General features: G+C 41.2%; 1 protein-coding gene across 35 annotated transcripts in view; it reads left to right on the forward strand.

Annotated features, from left to right (window-relative positions):
* The window catches only part of LOC141577675 (uncharacterized), a 148,124-nt gene that overhangs the window by 100,348 nt on the left and 22,911 nt on the right, over positions 1 to 24,865 (forward strand). For 30 of the 35 annotated variants that reach the window (XR_012506914.1, XR_012506913.1, XM_074363354.1 and 27 more), the window contains 6 exons: positions 8,033 to 8,131; positions 12,617 to 12,802; positions 15,282 to 15,506; positions 21,628 to 21,827; positions 22,130 to 22,253; positions 24,062 to 24,222. The gene's annotated coding sequence lies outside the window, so the exon portion shown is untranslated. The remainder of the gene's footprint in view (positions 1 to 8,032; positions 8,132 to 12,616; positions 12,803 to 15,281; positions 15,507 to 21,627; positions 21,828 to 22,129; positions 22,254 to 24,061; positions 24,223 to 24,865) is intronic. The other 5 variants (XM_074363346.1, XM_074363348.1, XM_074363350.1 and 2 more) reach the window with 4 other exon arrangements.

Below are 24,865 nucleotides of genomic sequence, written 5' to 3' on the forward strand. Positions count from 1 at the left end.
ATAGATGGTGATGAGGGCTGCACAACCGTGAGTGTGCAGAAGACGGCTGAGCTTTGTCTCTGGGAGTGCCTGTGGTTGGGGGCGGCTTTATTTTCTTCTCACCCTGCACTCTGAATAGTCATCTTGTTCAGTGGCCTTTCTACTAGTGTGAGTGGTGAGACTCAGAGACTTTGCAGAGTCTTGTTTCTTTTTCCCCCCCTGCTGAGTGTAGGCAAAATAAGTTTAAGCCTGAGAAAGTGCTCCATCTGCAGAAATATCTTTCAGTTTGGCATGGTGTAAAAATCTTGAGAGATTTTTAATTGTTGAGGACAGTCTGTGGGGGGAAATAACCCGTGAAGCCTTGGGGAGACCTGGAAAACCACGCTTCCCTCCCTGACACGGGTGGAGTATTCACACCAGTTCAGGCAGTGAAGGGCCCAGACCCGTGAGCCGAGTTGACAATCGTGAATATTTACTTGTATTCGCTGCTTCATCTTGGATATTAATTTCAAGCTGAGTCAGTTTGTGGCGGCAGCCTCATCCTACATCAGGAATTTATAGTATCTGCTCTTGAGGTGAAGACCTGACAGAGTTTATTATTTAACAGTCTCCCTTGAATTGATATCTCAGATTCCTTTGTCAAAAGCAAAACAGCAGAAATACAGACGTCCTTTAATGCCAATATGACCTGGAAAGGGTTTAGTCTCTCTGCCTCAGTGGCCTTATCTGCGGGTGGGGAAGATGATAACAGTGTTTCCCTCAGAGGGGCTGGTGAAGGGAGAGTGAGGAGCACAAAGGGAGGACTTACACGTGATGCTCATGAATGACCGAAATTAGTGCTCTGAGCCTGGTGAGGCCTCAGGGGCAGAGATGTCAGAACAGAGCATTCCTAGGCAGAGCTAGATCTGTGTTGGCAGCTGTTATGATCAGTATCACAACTGTGGGTTATCAGGTAGATTTAAGACTTGGTAATATGAATTCATGAATAATGTTCGAAGACTAGACATCTCAGATTCAGTTTACATAGTTTTCAAGATTTCCTCTGAGAAATGGATGGTTTTTTCCCCATCTTAAATCTGAGATGAGTCTCTAAAAAATTATGTATTCCTCCATCTTTTTGCTTTAATTCTCCATTTCTTAAAAAAAAAGTTTTTAAATTGATTTAGTGGGGACTGAACTGAGGGCCTCATGCATGCTAAGCACATACTCTCCCAAATGAGGTATAATCTCCCTCCTGATTTTTTTTAAACTTTTCTTTCTTAGTATTCAGAGGTTAGAGGCCTCTAATTCTTTTTCTGGAGACTTGTCCATGAACCTGTAAATCTATTATTAATGGACAAAACTCGGTTTTTTAAAAAAATGAATAGAATATTCTGCAATCCATCCAAAAGGAAATGCTCATTGGCTTAAAATGTTTCTCCTTTAAGGTGATTTCTCCTTTTTGGTCTAGCTCAATTTATTAATAGACATCCTCATCATCATAATGACCAAACTCGCTCTGAGTGGACACCTAACTAAGGATAAAGTGCTTTCCTCATGTTTTACTTCATAGCAGGTGTTTGACGGTAGGTATCAGTGTCTCCTTTTTTGCAGCTGAGGGATTGATAGATGGAACAGCTTGTCCCAAATCACACGCAGCTGGCGGTGGCTAGCTCGGTGCTGGAACCCAGGCTGCACAGGATGCATTCTTAATTGCTGCTCTAATCAGCCTCCCATTGAGTGGTTACCCGAACGCCTGTGACTCCATAAATTGCCGATTTTAGCGATCTCAGCCTGATGAGTGCTTCAAAGGGGAAACACCAGTGAGAATGTGAGACAGGGTGGCATAAATTAAAATTGTACATTTTCACAGATGTTTAATTCTCAGGTAGTTGCATAAAAAGTTATTTTTTATGTATTTTAGGGCTCTGTAAGCAATAAAAACAAAACAATAATAATTATAGTGCAAATGAGAAGGGGGCTTTGAAAATCCAACCACTGCTGATGATGTTACTTGTTTTTCTCTAGTGGCCCTTATTGACAGAAACACTTACAAAGACTGAATTGGTTTTATGTAGTCTAAATATGGAAGAAAAGATTGTCAGTGAATATTTTAAGAAAATCTTTATTCTTTTCTTTCCTGATGATGTATATATAAGTTGTTTTCATGGCTTAAGTACATTTCCTGTTTTGAGAAATTTGAGTAATATCGTTTAACTTGTCTGACTGTGAGAGTTAGTAGCCTTGTATACAAAGAACCCAAGAGGTGCATAGTAAAAATGTGCTGTCACAATGGCAGATATTTTAGAAGGATCAACTCTGAACACTAAAGAGGGTGGCTTATTACTGATGCATATTTAATATGTATGTATATGATATATATGAATATGGCTTAAAGTAACAAGGATTCGTTTATTTTTTAGTGCACTATGAAGTTTTAATGAACTCTGTATCATTTTAGTGAGACAGGGACTAGTTAAATTGCCTTAAGCAGACGACCTTGAAGATTATTTACACAGAATGTGTATTGTTAGAACTCAGATGTCATGTTGCCGTGTAACCATCCACTCAGACATTTAAATTCGTTGGATTCTGACCAGATGCATTAAGTTTAGAAAAATCCACATTGATAATTTTCAGGGAATAAGCTTCTCTCTTTTGTGATTAAAGAAAATTTTGATCTTTTTTCCTGCACTCTTAACAGGTTTAAAATATCAAAACACTGATTTGAAATGTAACTTTTTTAATAGAGAGAATAAAGCTCATGCTGTTTTATTATGTAAATAAATGTTTTTGTATTTCAACAAACATATGATTTCCTGGCTTTTTGAGAAGTATGTTGCAAGATACTTAGATAACCTACTTTCGGAAAAATACAGGCGCGACTTTTATGAATATAGGCCTAGTACAGATCTGTTCGTTTTTGCTATAGTGCAAGACATGTGGCCTAGGAGAGATTTGCTACCGATTGCAAGGAGGACAGATCCCATGTCTCAGTCTCCCCTCCTGTAAAATGAAGTGGCAGGACTGGATTCTTTCCTCTTCAAAGATGAGTTTCCATGAGCCTGTGTCTTTTGTTTATATTCAGGAGTATTAGCAATATCAGATTAAATACTGAGTTACCCTCCCTTCCCCCGAAGCAAAGTGCAGTATGTGCTAAAGAAGCTTTTAGTTATCTGATTCTCGTTTCTGATCCTATAGGCAATTTTTGTGTTGCATGCTTCTTGGCGACCTGGAAGGTCTTTTTACCCATAGGTGGCGCTTGTTGCACCTTCTTACCGTCTTAATTTTCCTGTTTGTTAAAGAAGGCTTAAACAACTTTATTTTGTTTTAATATCTTTGCTTGATGCTTCAGAATAGCACAATGTCCATTATGTCTGTCTACATGGAAAAATTGTTCTGCTTATATCTTAGTTTTATTCTGTCATCTCGCTGTGAACATCTCAGACTTGCTGTGTAAACAATGGCAAAATCGGACTTTTCTTCCAGTGTTAGAAAACAGTGAGCCGGGAATTTATAAAACAGCTAGTAGCGGCCTCTGGAGCACATTAAAGCTGAAAAGTGTACTGAGTTCCCTGAGTATTGACCCCGCCGCTGTGTGTTAATTGGTGGTAGGAGATTTGGTACATATACGTAGGGGTGTAGTGTTTTGAATTGGGTTTGCGTGCACGCGCTGCCACTGAGCCACGTGAGCCTGAGTCAGTTCTTTCTGAGTTTTTCCCTCGTCTGTGAGATTGGGACGTTGGTATCTGCTTTGTAGAATTGTGAGAATTAGAAATTATGTAAAGTGTTTACCACAGTGGGTATGTGAAGAGGGCTCATAAACTTTAGCTGCTGTTTGGTGTGAAGCCATCATTTTATAGTCTTTGGCAATTACTAAGAAACAGGAAAATAAGGAAAGTTGGTTTTATGCTGAAAGTTATTTGAGGAGGTTCCATAGTTCCTATAACCATAATTAAGCATCAGAAGAGTCAGAACTGTTACACAGTCACCCTGAACGAACGTTAAGCCAAAGAATTTTTTGTTACTTCATATATGTTGGGGCCTAAGGGGATCCAATACTTATATGCATTTTGTCTCCAGCAGCCAACTGAGAGATGACACAAAAGAGTAGGCAGGCAACAAATGTCTTCTTTGTTACTGATGAAGCCACGTTCTCCATGAACTTCAGGGCTGTGGGAAAATGCGTGTCATGATACTGTGTCCCAGAATTAGAGACTCACTCTGTCCCAGGTAGCTCTGGGCCACAGCGAGCCTTCCCTTGAGAGGATCTGCCCCATCATGCACAGGGCTGTCCTGCCATGGAGCTGAGCATCCCGTGTGCTTCCCAAGTGTGGCCAGCACTGGAAGGAAAGGAACGGTTTCACATACCCTGCTTGTCTCTCTGGACTCACACCTCACTCTGTTAGTGTGATAAAGGCTAGCTGTGGGCCATGGGTCTGTGGTGTGGAGAAGCACTCTCCGTGGCGAAGAGGAGTGGGGAGGAGGCATCCCCTCCCTCAGTTTAAACAGGCTGTGGTATGGAACAGAAGGTTGCTCCCCAAGTGTTTATAAAAGGAGAAATAATGATTTACTTTGGGACTTATTCTAGCCAGGAAATATAGAAGATGATTAGAAAGGAGACTTGTAAATCACTTTAATATTAAGTTGACATTTGTAGAGCACCAATAATTTGCTACATTCTTTTCTGAGAGTTTTACAGAAATGAATCCTTCAATCTTCTCAACAATCGAGTAAGGAATGTTTGATTTTTATCCCAGTTTTACAGTGTGGAAATTGAGGCACACAGAGGGTAAGTAAGTTGGCCAAGGTCACAGAGCTAGTAAGTGGCAGAGCTGGTATTTAAACCCTGGCTGTCTGGTTTTGAGGCTCCCAGGGATGGGCTTTGGGTGTTTAGAGGTATCTGCATCCCTGGATCTCTGTATCTCTGTGCATCAGTTTGCCCAATAAGGACAGGGAAAGGAGATTTACACAGGTGCTCACAGTCGTGTCTCAGCCACTGTCCACGAAGAGTGCACCGTGATAAGCGTTAATTGTTTTCCAGGCAGTAGATCTGTTGGGATAACAGAAATTTAGTCCATTGAATTAATCTAGAAACCATTCCTGTTCTGCTTTGTCCATGGTTGCCATTTCACGGCCTGCCCGTGATTAGGCCGTGGATGAGAAACTGTACTCATGGTTGAACTCTGATATTTCAGTCTTGTTGATAGTTTCACATATTCTGTTACATTAATAAGTTAAGTTTCTGGTTTTCTTGCATCAGTGTCTCGTGAGTATGGTTAATGTGAAACCAGTCCATGGGAGCCCAGGGGTGCTGACGGTATAATTTCTGAGCACTTTGTGGCACTTCTACACTTGCAGTCCTGACGAGGATGTCCGCCTTCCTCACTGATTTCTCCCAAGAGCAGTTTCCTCTCCCACCCCAGTATGTGAGGCTGTCAGCTCTCTGAGTAGGCCAGTCAGCGGCCAAGTCCACCAATCAGAAAATGATGAAGTACCCGGAAGTGGGTTTAATAGAAGAAAAGGGCTTCCAGGTAGTCCGATGGGCTGTTCGAGTCCATTTGGTGAAAAGCTGTTCACTGTCTGTGGTTGAGCTGATTCTTTGCTGTTGAAAAGTCTGGATTAGATGAAGGGATTTTAAAAGCAGACAGGAGTGATTTCAGGTGGTACGTCCACACCGGTGAGAAGTGATGGATGACCACCTGTGTGAGGCATAGACAGAGTCTTACAACCTTCATAAAACAGCTTTAAAAGCTCTTCCATCTGAGTGCACTTCATAAGGTGTCCAGATCATCACTGGTCATGCTGAGAGGGCAAATAACTGATGATGGCATAAAGGACACGGAGGCATCAAAAAGATCTCAGTCATGTTCCCTGTTTAAAGGATGTGGCACAGTGTAATATATTTGAGCTGGTTTTTCACTGAACAATTTTTCGTGTTTTCTGGGACACCCAGCTCCCAAAGTTTCCACGCAGCTGCATGTCCCCTCAATGCAGCTCTGTCAGGACTTGTCCTGGGCTGACGTGGTGTCACGTGGAGCAGGATGGTCAGTGTCCCTGGCTCCTCCGAGCTCCGTCTCCTCATCCGCTGTGCTGGGCTTCTCATCCGTGTCTACTTAGAAGGGTTGCTGAGAACCACACGTGATGGTTGTCAGGGGTGATTTGTCATTGTCCCTGTGTTTGACATATAGTCAGTATTCGATAGAAACACATGTTTTTTATTGTAGTTCTGGCTTCTACATTGCAGTGGTTTTTAGTCTGCATTTTTTTTTATAACTTTTTTCTTATTTTTAAATAAGCACTATTTGGGGGGGGGATTAATGGGGATTGAAGCCAGCACAATTTGTGCATGCTAAGCAGGTGCTCTACAACTGAGTAATACCCACCCTCCTTGTCTGCACTTAAAAATAAATATTGCAATACACAAAATAGCTCTTAAACACCATCATGGGACCTATTTTCTGTATAGACAATTGAATACATATGCTATTTCAATAAGAATAAATGTTGGGACATACCTTTCTGAATCTGTTTACTTGTTTAAAAACGATCATATCTAGTGATAAACACGATTCTTTGATCCAGTACTTCTTAGGGTCTGCTTTGACATCATTGGAAATTACATTCTACAGAGAAGGCAAATTGGGTCTCGTTGATATTTGGATGATTTAGCAGATGATCAATTCTTTCAAAACTTGACAGTTTTGTATTTTAAACTAACTGCAAAGTTATCTTCTAGAAGTTGGAATTCCTAAGCTTGTGAAGTGCTCAGTAATTCAGTGTGTATGTGTTTGTGTCGGTGTGAACGTGTTTGTGTGTGATTTCAGGAAGGTAGAAATAAGTTCCATGTAGCCCTCTGATACCTTCTTCCTCCAGTTCAAGATGTAGGCATATATTTACACAAGTAAATTGATATTCTTTAGTCATTTGACATATTGGTGGGAATACGAAGTCCTCACACTTGTTTCAGAAGTGTTGGGGAGCATCAGGTTTGAAAACAGGAGGGGAAAGAGGCAGGGAGGCCCTTCACACTTTGTGCAGGATTTGAGAAACAGTAGCTTTTCTTTTTTCTTCTAAAGCAAACTGGCGCTGAATTGTAACATACTATTACTCAGAATTGCTTTTCTGATCAGATACAAGTGCCTCAGAGTTTTCAAGGCAATATGAATGATGAAATCCGTTTTAGGAGTTATCTTTAAAGTAGTGTTAATTTTCAAGTAAAAGGCTATAGCATGTTCTTTCTTCGAAGGGTAAAAGACGTTCTCATTGATCCAAGTGCATGATCAATGTGCTTAGTTTCTTTGGGTTTTTTTTCTTTTTTCTTAAGTGCTTGTTTCATTGTGGTTTGAATGAATGTTTAAAATTTCTGAATTTTGTTCTTTAGAACATGCTGATTTATCAGAACTGTTAAAAACCTGATTGATCTTTCGTCTTTGTTTGGAGGGGCACCCTTTTGATTTCTGTTGTCTGTTAAAGAGGGAAATTCTTCCTCTAGCCTGCAGATCATTAAGTGAATGGTTTGCAGTGTGCCTTTAAAATTCTTTGAATGCTTTGAGCATGCTTGTCTAGTGAATTTTGAATTGACTCATAGTATTGACTTTGCTTTGATTCTGTGGCTTTTGCTTCTCTCCGCAAGAATTTGAATTCTCTGTTGCATTTTGTATATGTGTTCTTAACAGGGGAAGAAATTTTACATTTTTTACAAAGGTGGGTTTTCCTATCCCCTCTGAATGCCTTCTGTAATTGATACAGCGAAAATCTGTTATTGCAGTGCTTAATTTTTTCATAAACTAATTTTTGGCTTAATCAGAAGCAATGAGAAAGAGTGATAATAAAAAATATGAAAAACTTCCTTCCTTTGAAGAATAGAAATCAGGTGGTCAGGCTCACGCATGTTTTGTGCTTGACACACTAACTTTCATATCATTGTGTATCATGATTCAGAGATGGAGTTGCTTCAGGTTTTACAGATTTTTGTTTTAACATTTTTGTTGAATTCTTTCTCCAGGCTGATGTTTCCTGTTGGGTTTGTGGAAAGCGTAGAAGGGAAACAAATTCTTTGTTTTAATTTCAGGAGGCCTGAGTTGCTGATGAGAAAAGAGTTGAGGGTGGGCTGAGGAACAGAGTGACACTCCCTCTCCTCCCGGCTGAAACTGATGAACAATGAAATCAAGTAAGTGTATCAGTATTTGACCAATAGAATTCAGCGAGCCCAAACTGGCAAGTTATGCCCAATGGAAAGTACTGAATTCACCTGCAGAATTAGGTATTTTGCCAATTAGAAGCAGCTTAGAGCAATCAGAAAAATTAGTTCATAGGATGAGATATAAAAGAATGTAATATCTTCTATTTCTGAAAATTTTCTTTGTTAAGTTGTGTAGAGCTAAAATTAATTTTCAAGCGCCAGGAGTTAAGAGTCTGGGTGGTTCTGTGGGATCGTTATTCAGGGATGTGTCTAGATCCTGCTAGAGTGACTGAAGCTGACAGGAAAAGACCCAGAGCTAGGATTTGTTATCCTAGGGTGTCTTCCATAATGGTTCCATAATGGTTACATGTGGGAGCCCAAGATTAGGTTAACAAATTGTAACAGACACCAGCCGCCTGTCAATGTTCAGAAGAAAAATGTGTGCTTAGTAACTGCTTTGCAAGCAGGAGCATGTGCATCCTCACCCTTGTCTCCTTGCCTTAAAAAGCAGAGACAATGCTTTGCTTGCATAGTTGATGCTTTAGATAGCACTCTGCTCATTTCAAAGCAAGGACCCAGGCCCTCAGCTATAAAAGCTGGGCTTGTGTGCTTTTAGATAGTCTATTATCCCCAAAACAAGGACCTGGCTGGTCTCGTGGTCTGCTTTGTAATTCACATATCTAAAGAATTTATCTTATTCCCCTCACCCCATGACTTCCCTAAAGATACACTAAGCCTTTGTACTCATTGTGGATTCTACAATCTCTGTCTCCTCCCGTTTTTCCTCAAGTTCCTACTTACTATCACACAACTGTTAATGACTTTTTCCTTTCGTTATACACAGTAAATATAGGAGCATTTGAGAGGCTCGTGGAGTTGGCTCCCTACACCTTCTCTTTTTCTGGACTTTTCCCACAGAGTCTTGAATAATCATTCCGTGTAGGTACGACTTCTGCCAGCCATAACCCACAGTTCCAGGTGAGAATGATGCAGGCTTTATCTCTCCTACCCAAGGGAGAGAGAGAAGAGAATTGAGATCTGCTCCCTTTTGGTCCCTTCCTTCCCCAGGGACACTCCAGTTCACCTGCAGCCTTCTGGATTCTGCTGTCAGGGCCTCTGTCCCAGGACTGAATGCAGCCATTTTTTCCCTTGCCAACATTTCCTGTGCCTTTTAGAAGTTGGTCTCTTCTCTGCAATTCAACCCTGGCAGATGTGATGGTGGTCAGCGTGCTGGTGGGCAGTCACCTGGGGACTCCCAGGAGCCATGCTGATTCTCCTGAGTCTCTCATTCGGGGTTACAGAACTGTCGAGCACCGGAGGAAGCCCATTCACGTGAGGGCAGTGCAGCATTGCATCACTTTCATTTTATTTTTGAAATTTCAGTGGAGAAATTATTTGTAGCAAACTGTTCCAGTTTTTTGGCTGACTGCTTTCCTCACCACCATTTCCTTCTTGGATGTGGTGCTTGTTTTAAGAACCAGGTTTCTTCTCTGGTTATTTCTAGCAGGTGGGCTTGCCGAATCCTTGATCTGCATTTGAAGCAGAATGCTTCATCTTGATGTCAAACTGATTTTCTTCATTCTGAATATTTCGTATACACTCAGCAACTGTTTCAAGTGAACTGCTCTTGTCCAATTTCGGTTAACTCACATTTGCTGATCTCCTGCTTTCATGCTGAGGGCAGTTTCTTCTTCCTGTAATAAAAGTTAGCAATTTGCATCTACTATGGGAAGGTACTGGCCCGAGGTGCTTTCGTTCTTAACAGTTTTAATACAATTCACCCATTAAAATTTACACCGGTTTTTACTCTATGCCAAGAAATGTGCATCCCAGTCAATCTTAGAATATTTTCATCCTCCTAACAGGAAACCCTGTATGTATAAGCACTCATTCCCATCTTCCCCATCCACCCCCACCCCCAGGGAGCCACTCTTCTCTCTCTGTGGATTTGCCTGTGCTGGACATTTCATTTAAATCGAGTCAATTCATGTAAATGGAACCGTCTATTGTGACTGACTTCTTTCACACTGAGTAACGTTTTCAATGTTTGTCCACGTTGTTGCCTGGGTCAGTACTCCATGCTTTGCTATTGCTGAATAATATTCCACTGTATGGCTGGGCCCCTCTGTTTACCCATTCATCAGGTGATAGGCATTTTGGTTGTTTCTTCTTTTTGGCTGTGATGAATAATGGCACCTTGATCATTCCTGTAGGAGTTTTTATGTGGACATTTGTTTTCAGTTCTCTTACGTGTGTGCCCACTGAGCAGAATTGCTGGGTCATTCAGAAACCAACTGTTCAACTCTCTGAGGTCCTGCCAGGCTGTTTTCCAAAGTAGCCACGCTGTGTTACATCTCACCAGCAAGGGCTGCTATCTCTGATTCCTGTGTGTCCTCATTAGTTCTTGTTATTCTTTTTTTAAATATAACCTTGTAGTGAGTGTGAAGCGGTTTCTCCTAGTGGTTTTGACATGATTTCCCTTACAGCTAATGATTTTGAACATCGTTTCATTGTGCTTATTGGCCATTTGTATATTTTCCTTGAAAAATACCGTTTCGGATCCTTTATTCATTTTTTAATTTAGTTGTCTTTTTTGTTGAATTGTAGGAGCTCTGTTTTATTTGGAGATACAAATTCCTAATCAGATAAATTATTTGAAAGTATTTTCTCCTGAGTGTTGTTTTTTCACTTTCTGGATGGTGTCTTTTGAAGCGAAGTTTTAAATTTGATGAACTCAAATTTATCTCTGTATTCTTTTTTCCTTGTTCTTTTGGGGCAATATTTAAAATCTGAGGTATTTGATTTAAAATTTACATATAAAATATCTTAATTCTTAGGACCATCCTAGAAGACGGGTGCTGTTGTTGTCCCCAGTCTATGGATAGGAGGCTGAGATGCAGAAAATTTCACTGACTTATGAGTGTCAAAGCTACCCAGTGCTGTGGGAGTTCAGAGCATCATGATTGTCCCCAGCATCTATGCTCCTCACCAACATGCTCCACTACTGCCTGGAATCGTTAATGAAAAAGTCTTTCCTTTTTCGGTTTCTCGTTTGTTTGTTTTCTCATTGGGAACCTCATCTCCTCATTTTCCTTTCGGATATCAGTGTAGGTTTATTTTAGGTCTCATGTAGGCAGAAGCATTGCTATCAGTTAACTTCTTTATTACTCACTCTCCGGTGATCATTGTTGCTATTTGACCTAATCAAGTCATGCTTAAGTCTTTCCTGCTCATGACACTGAAAAGAGTCATGACTTACAGAATGCTCAGAGAAGAAAATAATTGATTGATTTTATTTTGCTACCCAATCAAACCAATCAAATAAAAACCCCTGTGTTGACAAAGTCGGTAAGCCCTCCAGAATAGGGTCACTGTCTTCCTTGTGTTTCATTTGTTTGGTCACAGTGTCTGGATAGTGACTTGCTGTCCAGCAGTTTTGTGAGGATATGGTGCTCGTGAATCATTGTAAGGACAGAATTTTGACAACAGACTGTATTGGTCATTTCACGAGGGAAAAGATAATATAGAAATACTGCTCAGATCTATTTTAAAATTAAGATTGGAATGTTGAGAAGAGTTCAAGAAACCATACAAAGATCTTTTTCACTTATTTTAGATCTATCTTAGGCACATTATGATTACATAGCAGAGTAACTTATCAACTAGATATGACAAGAGGGGTGTATTATTGATTATTTGTTTTAGTTGAAATATTCTACCTGGGAAAAAGTAATCAGTGCCCATAAATGAACAAATATGTTTGTATTTCTATGTAACATGGGAGCAGACTTCATATGTTTCTATATAATATATATGACTGTGTGTTTTAATCTGTCTGTCAGTGTATTTATAGTTTTTCAGCAATGTTCTAACTTTAGAATTCTTCTAAGAAAATCACCCCCGATTCTAGCGCAGTTTGTACTGTGTATCCTGTCTTATGCATGGGATTCCACTGTCTCCTCAGTGAGGAATTTCCTCCCATACTGAGGTAGTAGCAGAGTTAAAGTAACTGTGATTTCTAGGCCTTTGCTCTCCTTGTGTTTGCATTTGGCTGTCAATCGGGAATTTCCCTTTCTTGAATTTTCATTGTTCAATTAGAATTTTTGAAAATAAGTGTTAATGTGTTGTATTTGTCTCCCTAGAAACTTGATGTGTTTGTGCTTTTCAGTTTTCAATTTCTTAAAAATGTACATGCACTCTTGTTTTTAAGTAGTCCTTTTTCACTAGATATTTGTTTACCTCTTTATAGTTTAAATACATTTTTTCCAATGAATGAATCGGTGTGCATGTTTTAAAAGATACCTTACTTTTTATTTTCCTTATCATAACAATTATATTCATTCTAGAGAATTTAGAAAATAAGGATAAACACAGTAATAACTTAAAAATGGCCTCTAATCTCACCTAGAGATACAGTTGTACAGTTTCAAATTGAGAATTACAAGTCCTCTCATGTTGTTCTTCTTTTTCAAGATCGTTTTGGTTACTGAGACCCTCGAATTCCGAAATGAATTATAACAGCAGCTAATCAGTTTTTGCAGAGGAGCCAGCTGGGATTGTGATCGAGACCACGTATAATATACGGATCATTCTGGGGAGCACTGCCATTCCAAGAGCACTGTCTTCTGATCCAGTAATATACGTGGCGTGTCTGTCCAGGTATTTAGGACTTCTTTAATTTTTTTTCAGCAATGCTTTGAGTTTACAGAATATTATTTTACTTTTTTTCTTTGCCTTTATACTGAGAACATGTGTGCAAGGTACCGGGATCAGAAGTGTATTTTAGCCCTGCCCCTTGCTGCCAAAATGGTCGCTGCACACTTGCTTTTCCTTGTGTACAATCTTGCACAAAATAGGACCTCAGTATCTCTCTCTTGAATGAATGATTATATGATTGTAGGATGATGCTTGAGAGTCCTTGTGATGATTTTTTCCTCCAGCCTTTCCCCAATTCTTAACTATGCCCTTTCTCTTTCTAAACTCCAGCCTGGGTTTCAGCCTGCCTGTGGCATTGATTTTCCCTGTTTGTAGACTCTTCCTTTCACTGGTTCAAGATAATGTTACCTGTGGGCTGTGGAAACTTGCTAGATGTCAAGAAAGAGCAAATCCATTGCATGGTATTATTTTTACAGTGTCGTATTTTTATCGATTGAATTTAAATCAGGCTGACCCCCTGAGCCCTCCCGTGAGCTCTTTTCACTTTCCTACATCTGATACTGCTCTGGTTGCTACATGTGCCCTTCCCCCAGCCTTGGTTTTTGGGTTGAGTAAGTCATCATCAGTGGACCCCTCTCTTTAAAAGATGAAGAGAACATTGTCTCCTTCTCCCTGGTTGGGGACTTGGATGAGATGAGATACCAGATAAAGAATGGAGCTCCACCTCATTCTGACCCCCGCTCTTTCCGTTCCGTTCTCCAGAGGAAAATAGTACAATTCAACAGTATAAAGATTGATTGTGAGCTAATGAGATAGACAAGACAACCGATCATTTATTAAATATTCTTTCATGCCAGAAACAAATGTATTATACACACAAAAATCACACAAAGCATGATAATATCGTGCTTACAGACGTGTGTCCGAGTTCGAGTCCTGCTCTGGAGTGACCAGTACTGTGAGATGGAGAACTGGTAGGACGGCTTAGGCTCTCCAGGACTGGTTTTCGGTCCTGCAGTGATGGGGCTCTCTAGGCTTCCCTCCCCCGTAGAGGTGCTGTGGGGTGTAACTGTCACGCGTGCACAACTGCTCGTTCCTCCTAAGTGCAGGAGAGCATAGCTTTTGCGGTGACGGCTTTATAACAGCCCCGTGTAGACTCTCAGCGCTCCGAAGGGATGCCTTGTGGTTTGGAGATGGGATTCTCATTTCTGTAAATACCCAAGGATTGCGGTATTGAGCCCTGCTGATTTGAATCTATTCTTCAGAAAGTACATATTGTAGATATATTTTTCAAGCATGTGTGCTTTTTTTCTTTTATTATTTATAGTTCTACCCTCTCATCTCTTGGTGTGACTTTTCATGGAATCCAGGAAACAGTCCTAAGCTACCTGCCTCTTCACTCTTCTCCGTGGTGGTTTCCTTCCCTGACTAGAAGAGGGTTTTGCACAGGAACTTTTATTTGTTCCCCTTTTCTTGGAGTCTCTCTTTCGGTCTGCCCATCTCTCATCTGTCCATCTGTCCATTTATCTACCCACTCATTCTTCTGACTTGTTCCAAAAAGCATTATAGGCAGCTTACAGAAGAACAGATACCAAATAAACAGGTAAGAAAATGGGGCCAAGTTCAAAGTGTGAGGCTAGGAGGCGAGCCTGTGTGAGGGTTGCAGCCGTGAGACACACGCCTCTGCCCTGTGACTTATAAGATCGACAGCAAGAGTGTACATGATGCTCCCAGCAGACACAGGCTAACAGGGTTTGTGGGAGATGCTCCCTGGCTTTGAAATAAATAAGTGGCTCATGAGAAGCCAAACCTTTCCAGCTACAAAGGCTTAGGAGAATATTTTGAGTGTCTTCCAAAATCAGGGTATTGCATTGTTTCTTTTGTCAGAGTTCTATGTATAGTTGGTTACATTCTATACCTGGAAATTTCTCCAAAACTCCTTACCAAGTGAGTGCCATTGCTCGGGAATGGGGTGGTTCTGCTCATTGACGGGGGTTGGCCAGAAACCGAAAATGACAGCTTCAAAGGAGCCTGGGATTTGTCAGTTATGTTTTGGCAGTGCTGTAGATTTCAGGAAATGCTTTCACACTTTCTCTCCATCTGAGGCGGCAGCGTGCTCTCTTAGCAGCATCAGGAGCTCAGAGCCACGGGATGTTGTGGGCTGACTGCACTGCTTTCAAGACAGCCAAGCTAGTCACTGCAGGCGTGGTCCTTTCACATAGTGCATTTCATGTTCTTTAGTAGAAGATTTCAACAGGGAGTTAATTAACTGAGTTAATTAACATTTAATAAATATGAAGCTTTGATGAAAAGACGGTTATAGGCGGAGTATAAGTTGTGAACACTTTGAAAACGGTTTCATTACTGAAATTTCAGTAGGGAAGATACACAGTTTATCTTATTTATGCCTCTCTTTTAAAGTAACAAAGAAACAAGACAGAAAAGGCAGAGGATGATTTCTGTTCTTCCTCTCGGCTTGCAGGTGCCCTCACATCCAGTGGCATCCATCCAGACACCAACACTGACACTGGCCATGCTCAGAACTGCCTCAGCCCTGAAGACACAAGTGACAAATAGAAGGGGTCCGCGCCCTGTTACATCAGGTGCTCTCACTTTTTGGGTCCTTATGTAACTGCACGGTGTTAATCAGGATCGCCCGTTCTACATTGTGTGGCGCTGCTGCGGTGTTTCCTAGTTATTTGTTTCTGTAAGTACTCGTGTATTATTCTCCAATGTGTGGTACTACACATCTAAAAATGCTTTTTTCAGATGAAAAATAATGTATATTTAATATAATAAGTCTGAAAAAAGGGACAAAAGAGGCTATCCAGTTCCCACTACTCAGAAATAATAATTAAAACTTTAACATCTTCTTTCTGTTCTTTTCATCAGTGTGTATCAGCTCTGTCATAAGAACCAGTGAGCACTCTGTGCCTGTTTACTGTGTGGAGACCTCCATTTTCCATTCGGCTTATTACATGTTTTTCTACAATATTCTATCTCCCCTGGCATGATTTTTAATGACCAGTATAGCATTATGTCTTGTGGAGGCATCGTCCATTTTACTTCGGGCTTAAATAAACTTTTAAATTCCAAGTGTACTTAACTGAAATACTGAAAAGAGACCTGTGGTGGTACCGAAAGAGCCCTACCTCCCTTCCCCTTATTTCCTGAGTGTAAAAGCTGTTGCCAATGTGGTGTATATATTTCATGACCTTTATGCCTATGATATATATATATATACCCATACATACATACATACATATGAGAAATCTATGTATATGTGTGTATATATGCTTTTTTGAAAAATAAGGCCATACTATATGTTTTCTGCAGCTCGCTTTATTCACTCAGGGGTATATCATAGACGTCCTCCCACTCCAGACTCACCCGGTCCTTTCAGATAGACTGGAGGGGTCTCCTGATATGCAGGTGTGGTCTCTTGTGCAAGGACACCTTTGGTGGGAGAGTGCTGTGGACAAGGCCCTGGGCCACGGGGAAACGCCGGCCCCCTCAGTGCACACAACTCGCCGTGATTTACCGCATCATTGTCTTGATGGTGGACACTTAAGTTTTCTCCATTTTCCACTGTCAGAAAGGATGTTTTACTGGCATCTTTCTTTAACAGACATTCCTGTGATCTTGTATGAGCATGCCTTTAGTTAATTCTTCTGGAAATTTAGTCCCTGGATGTGACATTTACGTTCATCACAGGCTACTTTCAAGTGACTAGAAATTCCTTCTCCAGTGTGGAATGAAAATGTAGAATTACTTATGTAACCAATTCTCTATTGCTGGATATGATTTCACTTCAGCTTTTCTTCCCATCAGTGTAAACAGTACATCTATTTGAACTGAGTTTTTTTCTAAACGAAACGATTTCTAGAAGTGGGGTTGAATCAGTGTGTACACACGTTTTTCAGAGTTTACATATCCATTGACATGTCATCCTCCAAAAAGGTCGCTCACAGTTTTTTCTCCCACAGATGGACACTAGCTACAATATCTTTTAAAAATATTTACCAATAAGATGAGCAAAAGTGCTTTTTCATTGTTTTAGTTTGCATTTGATGACCAGTGAGGTATTGAGCATTTTTCACTGATTAGCCATCTGACTTTTGAAAAGTGAATGATCCATTTTGTCCTTTGCACAAATTTAAGTAAGGAAGCTTCTTTTTGCTTTGTGACAGCTCTTTGTATGTTATGAACATTAATCCGTTGTCTTCATCAACATCTATCACAGAGTTTTTCCTTGTCATTTCTTTCGTTTCATTTTGTTCAGTAGGTTTATTTTTGTTGTGGCTCAAAATATTCTTAAGATAGTAAATGTCTTCCTTTTGGGTTTTATCTTTGTTATTATTCTTAGAAATACTTTCTTATAATGGTATAAATCTCTTATGTAGGTTTATTTAATGTCTAAGATGGAGATGATAATAGTACTTGTTATAGTGAGGGGAAGTTGAATTAATGTGAGCAAAGAGTTGTATTTGCTGTTATTAGTATTTTAATATTTACATCACTATCTGTAATTTTTTTTGTGGTCATTATGACAGGAATAGAATTTGTTCTTTCCAGGTGATTCTCTGATTGTCCCAGGACAATTATCGAATTCATACATTGCACTTTGATTTGAAATCCCACATGTATAAAATACTTATGTAGACTAGAGTCTCTTTTTGAGCTCATGCTTTATTTCTGTCAATCTTACTTCCTTACTCCAACGCTATATTTTACATATTGTAAAAATTAATTATTATCTGACAGTGCGATTTTTTTTTTGTTCTTTTCTTCCATCCCAAAATTTCTTGGCTATTATTACGACTTTATTATTGCTGAAGAATTCTAAAATACTTTGTTCAAGTTAAAAAAAAGTCAGATAAGAGTATTCATGGCAATTTTATTAAGTTTTGAATTATTTTTAGGAGAACTTCCATATTTACAAAACTGTTTTCCTCCATGTAATTTGTTGATGTCTCTACATTCACACCTCTTATTTACCCCTCAGTACAGTCCTGTAGTTTTCTCCATGTACAACATGGGCATTAATTTTGAGTTTTTTCCAGATTACTGTTGATGTTTTTGTTAATTTTTTAAGTGAGAATTTTTTGCTATTATATTTTTTAACTGTTTAAACTGACACCTCGGAAGGCAGATTCGGTTTGTAAATACTCACTTTGTAACAAATCATTTAAAATTGTAAGTATTAAGTAATTGTTCCAGGATCCTTTCTTTTGTGTTTTTAAAAATTTGTTTCCAATATTATCAAAATGGTCATAGCTAAGAAGTATAGGTGTGGAGACAGATGGAGAGAGGTAGTGTGGCTCATGTACAAACTGTGAGCACTTTCATGGCTGCCTTTAGGCTGGAGAAGCCCCAGAAGAGCCCAGGTTAGACCAGGGGTGGCTTTGTATGCACTTGAAAGCCAGCTTTCCTACCTGTATGGTGAAGCCTGGTAGGCGTGGCAGGTAGATGATCAAGGTCTGATCAAGTTCATTGGCTGCACAGAGCGCTGTGTCTGTGAGAACTGGAGTCCATCGCCATGGGAAATGCTTGGTGCCAGGAACACTGCAGGGGAGCTGGGGAGTCTGTGTGTTAAGGATTTTCCAGTCCTGGGAGTGGGAAGATCAGACTCTGCATTCAGATCTGAGTTTGAATTCATCCTCTCTTATTTACTGGTCCTCTGACTTTTGACAAGTTATCTACCCTCTTAGAACTCCTATTTTCTTATCTCTCAAAATAGGAGAATTACGGCCTGCTGCTATAGTGTTTGATCAGGATAAATGATTTGTTTCTATAAGATGCCACGTACAGTCACAAGCTCAGTGAGAAATGGGCTGTCACCTATTCATCTGCAACTCAGTGCTCGACAGGACATCGGGGCAAAGCCAGTCCGTAATTTGTTTGTGATGCAAGTAGGAACAAAATTAATGTCTTGCCTTTCCCCTGCAGTATTCTTACTCCTTTGCTTCATTTACTTCTTTCCTCCTTTCCTTTCCCCTCCTCAACCAAAAGATCCTGAGACTCTCTCAGAACACTAGATTCAAATTACTTTAAAGGGTGTCTCATCCTCATGAAATGACAGTAACTTAAAAAAAATCTGTAGAGATCCCAGACGTCATTGTATTTGATTTACACACACACACGCACACCCACCCACACACACAATCAGCCTACCTAAAACTTGCTGAGGGAGAAGGACAAATTTTTCTGAGTTTTCATTCACTGAGCGTGAGAGCAAAGTCTCTTACGCAGACTTTCACCTTGCTTAGTGCATGGGGTTTTTAATTGGATTTCTGCTTTGTGGCCATAGAACTATTCTTATAGAAGAGAGGCTGTGGAGACATAGACATTCTGCTGAGATATTGGTGTCAACATATTTGAGTTGGAAAGGACTTAGGACAGCATAGAGTCGTAACTTTTTATGGGTGAGAATCCATGATGGTGTAACTTGGACAAGAACCCGGGTCTTCTGTCTTCGTGTCCACGTGGGTGAAGAGGCAACAGGGCGGGAGATGGCAGGGATCCTTCTTGCTTGATTTCCAGGGTCTTGCTAGTTTTCACTGCTCAGCTGCCTTTAGTTTAGGTCCATGTGGCCTCTCATGGGAAGGTCATTCTGTCCTGAAAGACTGAGTTTCTAATCAGCAAAAAGCCCTGGACCCACTCATATTTCCCAGAGTTTTTCTGCTGTCTTGCTGACAGTTTATATAAATGATACCTAAGAAACTACTGGATATAAAATCCTTATTGTTATCATTTGCCCTCAAGTTCCATAGGAATGGGGTGCTGTCTCAGGCTGTCTAAGGCTAGATCTGAACAAAGATAGGGTGATAGGCTGTGCTGCTGGACCCTCCCCAGTCGAAAGGGATTTCCACCTTAGTTTTTAGAATCAGACAGATGAGTTCAAATCTTGCCTTTACCAGTTATTAGCTTTGTGAACTTGGGGAAGAAACTGTACTTGTTTGTGTCCAATTTTCTTTATCTGTAAATAAGTTCAGTATTTATTTTAGGGTTTTTGTTTTAGAATTGAATGAACTAATTCCCTCATTTATACCTAAAATACTGATCGCGTGGTTCTATGCTGGTGCCTTGGTAGAAGATTACTGAGGGACTCAGCAGTGAGAATGCAGGTGGGGGACCCCTGGATCATAGAGCTTATATTCCAGGATATGCTTGTAAAAGATTGGATGTGCAGTGGATTTTTAGTAAAACTACATTCCTTTCCTTATCCACATTGATTGTGTATATATCTTTGTACAATATATGAACAATTTTTTATTGCAATTTAAATATCTTTGTAGTATTTAAATTATGTAGCTATAACAAAATACGTGAAATAAAATGATTTGTCTTTTATTTTCTTTTCAACATGCAAAACAAAATAAAATAGAAAAGAAAAAAAGGTTTTGAAGGAGTAGAAATAATTTTATTTCTGTGGAATCAATTCCCTATGTTAGGTTTTTTAGTTGTGTTGTTAAACAGCATATAAAATTGATAGGTTTTGACTTCAGTGTTGATAGCTAGGTGAGTGTAGTTTCTTTTTGTGGTTGTCTTTGATGAATTATTTGCACTAGATCATAAATGATGTGCATGTTACATATTGGAAACGAGGAAAGAGTGGAGACATACTACCTCCAATGCAGTCATCTTGTTACCAAGTCGAAACTCGTACTGCTTGCTGTATGACAGGCCAATAAATCGGGAGATTGAGGTGTTGGAGCAAGGAATAGTGACTTTATTTGAAAAGCTGTCAGACCCAGAAAATGGCTGAATGACATTCTGGAGATCCGTCTCCCCCAAGTCAGAAATCAGTCCGCTTTTATACTAAAAAGGGGCGGGGATGTGGTTGGTTGTTGCAAACTTCTTGCGGTACGAATTGTTTCTCCTTGGAATTCTTTGTTCTTGCAGCTGTCCACGTGGGTCAAATCATCGTGCCACTCAAAAACCTCCAAAAAAAACCAAAGTTGATTTTCTATTTTGCAACTTGCCATCTCAACATAAGTGCAGAAGAGTTAACATCGTGAAAGCTCAGAGCCCGGAGAATAGGCTTTCCTGGATATTTCAGGCTAAAGGCAACTTTCTCTTACAAAGTCTGAGCCTAGAAAACAGCAAAGGTTTAAAGCCAAAGGAACAGATCTAACATGCAGTCAAATTTATTCTTTTCTATTATAATTTATTTTTCCACCACATAAATAATTTTAGTAAGAAACATGAGCAATTTTTTTACTTTTGCTTCTTAGTAACGGATAAGTGGGCCAAATACATTTATGAGAGCAGGGATGCTGTGCGGGCATTGGGGTCACAGCAAACTCTTGTTGGTGTGGTCGACTCTGCAACATGTCTGATGCCCCGTGGGTGTTGGTGAGGGACCCCATAACCAGGGGCTCTCTTCAGGAACCAGCATATGGGCATTGACATCTGGAGACCTCTTTTTCAGCTGCCGGAAATTTTTTCAGATACTGTTACTGAAAAACCACTACAGCTGGTGATAATTAGGGAATAAAGGAAGAGGAAAAGGGCTTGGATTAGATTAGAAGAGAAGGACAGAATATCAGGGAACCTGGGGGCTTGGCAGTGGGTACTTGGGAGAGAGGGGAGCAGAGGTGGGGAAGGGCACGGCTCTGGAACCAGCTCCTGCACCTGTCCCAGGGCCCAAGTCACACAGCTTTTAATTGGCCCAGGAAGCTCTCCTGTCTGGATGTCACCCTGGGCAGAACCTTGAGAATCGAAGTTAAGGGGTGGGCAGCACTCACCTAGGGGATCACTGAGGACTTCGGTCAAGTCCACGGTGCCTTTTCTGGTCATGTGTCTTCACTTGCCCTTTATCTTAGGATCTGAGGAGCAGGAGCAAGGAACGCAGGGAGAGATCCAGGAAGACATCTGACTGTGTTAAGAGACGACAGTCACAGCCACACGGGGAGCGATGACACTTGCAGCAAAGTAAAACGACTTCACAACTATTGCATCAGAGCTGCCGGTGTGAGAGAGCCTAAGCCTGTCTCAGAGTGCAGGGGACAAGTGGAAAGGAATGGTAAATTTCCACTGACAGTTGAAATTTTGTTAAATAGCCTGCTACTGTTGTTTGTATCACTTGAATGAATGCAGGCATATTTCTATGGGCATTTATAGGTTCACTCAAACCCACCAGCCACTCTTGCCCCCATCGGGGATGGGCTTTCTCAAGCACAGTGCACCTCCTGGTTGGTTGGGCCATGCTGCGGGTCCTCGCCTGGGGCCGGGCTGCTACAGGGCACTGAGTCCCCGAGGCACGGCCTGCGAGACACGACAGGAACACCTCTGCTCTTGACTGAGGGCCTCCGTTTCCCCCTGCAGTGTAAGAATGCTGGTGACTGAGTTAGAAGCATGCTTCGAAGCTGTCCATGTACTTGCCATCCAGAAGCGGAGCCTGGGAGCTTCCGAATTTCTCCAGAATGCGGTTTACTTTCATATTCGACAGGTGAGTTTATGTCCTTTTACAAGTGGAGGAATTACTGCAGTTTTCCTGGAACTTACCACTAGTCCATCTGATTTTTCTGTGCTTGGATTCAATATGGCATGCTAAAATTTCTGGAGTCAGATCTTGAATCCCTGATGAAGAGGATTATTTTATTTCTTTATATGATAGTATTTTACTTTCAAATTTCAGAGTTTTCGGTTCTTTCAAAAATTTTTTGGGGGGTTGGAGAAACAACATTGCTCTTACCATCTTTGTGACCTGTTGCTATATGCCTCTCACCTGTCTTCTGTCACTTGTGAGGCGGTTCCTTTTGTGACCCTGTCAGCGTTGTTCATGGTATAAAACATAAAGTCTGTAAAAGTACAGTCCCTTTTACTCCAAAGACATTCCACACATACTACTTAAATCTGGGTGTGGTTTTAAGAAGACAGAATCATTAGAACATGTACTTGCAGGTTGCTAGTGCAAAATCCCCAAATCAATAGTCTAGCTCAACATCTAAAATCTTTCTAATCTACCTTGGATTTGTATGGATAAGAGAAGCAGTTTGCTAAAAACTCAAGACCAGGGTTAGAATACAGGCTGGTGTAGCTCAGCAGGTCCTCCCATGCTGATGCTCTGCCAGAGGGCGGGTCCTAGGGGAGAGGGCGTGTCCTCCCCTCCCTGAGCTGACAATTTGATGGCAAAGACCTTCATCAGGTGAAGAACTTGACTTTCTTCTAAGAACAGTGGGTTTGAAATCAGTCCTAAAAGCGTGGGATTGACAGAATCCCATTTGTCTGAAGTAGGGGAGAGTGGCTTTGGGGCCACTTGGGAGACTCGTGAGTCCATGTGGGCAGTGATGGTGGCTTCCACTTGACCGGTTGGACGGTCAGTGTGTAAAAGCGAACAGATTGAAGGCATGTTTAGATTGTAAAAAGGAAAGGATGAATGCTGTCTGTGAAGGTAGGATGGAGGAAGGAACAGGTTTCTGGGTGGATTAATGAGGTACATGATGGTCCTGTTGTGCTCTGAGGAGGGAAAGCTGTAGAGGGAGTTCTGGGGGATAACTGATGAGTACAGCTGTGGGTAAAGTGAAAGGCTGTTATATGTGTGGTTTGGAAGCTCAGGTGAGAGCCAGTAGTGAGTAGGGGGAGGGGAGAGAGACTTTCAAATCACTTTGTCTTGTGAACATACAAATAAGGATGAGTAATGACACACTTAAAACCTCTATATTCTGTATTTAAAGCCCAGTAACATTTTGCTATATTGACTGCAGAGGTTCTTAATGTTTTTTTAATAGAAATAAAATAAATAGAAACAAAATAGTGGAGATAATGAACATCTTAGAGTTGATGTTTGTCCTTGTATGTATTTTCATACCTCATCTGTTTATAACCATAATCTACAAATAGATCGCTTGCTTAGCATAAGAGTTAAACAGAGGGACGTGACACACAGTGTTGGGGCTTGAAGCTGATCTTCTCGGGCAAATTAAGTCACCTCTCTGTGCCTTAGTTGCATCTTCTGTGACTTCCCCCCGGCCCCTCATCACAGCTGATTTCCTAGACTAGATGTTGGGAGGGAGGCTGCTGAAGGGAATAAGAAGTGGCAACTTCTAGGGATATTGAAGAGAGAGACAAAAACAGATTAAAGCCGATAAACTGAGTAAAAGTACCCTCAAAAGAGAAAGATTCCCGCAGTGTTTTGAGCCCATTAGCGTAAGGGAAACAAAATCAGGTAGACCCAAATCTCTTGAGCATGTGAGTATTGTGGGTGGGAGGGTGTCATCAGAAAAGGGTTAAGAAAAGGCCTTTTCATTTCCCTAGACGTTTCCAGTAAGGATGGGGAGCAGAAGAGAAAACCCCCTGCTTCACAGTGGAAGCTGCTGTTTTGTGCAAAACTGACCAAAGTATGGAGACCAGTCATCAGCGGTGCTGGCAAATGAAGAGACTTCGGGATTGGGTGGGGCACTTGCTGCTACTTCCAGGTGACCTGCTGGCTGGGGGCTGTGAGGCGGGCAGTAGGTTTGCAGGGTGACCCGGGCATAATCCCTGGCTCTGAGGCTGCTGGTCTGACTAGCAAACCTGGGCACGCGCAGTCCTAATGGGGCAGCTCGGGATGTGGCCTGGGACACCTGCTGAGCTGAGGGAGAGAAGAGGGCTTCCCTAAGGGGATGTCATGCGGAGAGTGGAAACGTCCTCCTGCAGGGGAGGAAGAGCCTCTGAGCAGGGTGCTGGATGCACAGGCAAGACCAGCCTGAGCACGGAGGCTTCTGGGAGCCAGAAATCATACAATGGCCCGAACCGCTTGTTCCTGCCAGACTGCAGGGAAAAGATGCTGAAAAATTAGGCTAGGGTCAGACGCTGTGGTGTTTTATGAATGCCAGTAAAGGACTGGTCAGGCAGGCACGAGAGAACCCTGTGGGCGTCCCAGCTGGGGCGTCACGCCGGAGGGAAGAACAGAGTTATAGACTTTGCCACTTATTAGCTGTGTGACTTTGAGCAAGATCACCCCGCCTCTCTATATATATATCTTCATCTTTAAAGTGACAGAGTGACAAGCTCGTGTAATCAGAAGGCTTAGTTTTGCTCTGATCCTCTTTGTCCAGTCCTGTCATTGCTGCCCTGTGA

This window comes from Camelus bactrianus, chromosome 5 (genome assembly GCF_048773025.1).
Source record: "Camelus bactrianus isolate YW-2024 breed Bactrian camel chromosome 5, ASM4877302v1, whole genome shotgun sequence".
NCBI lineage: Eukaryota > Metazoa > Chordata > Mammalia > Artiodactyla > Camelidae > Camelus > Camelus bactrianus.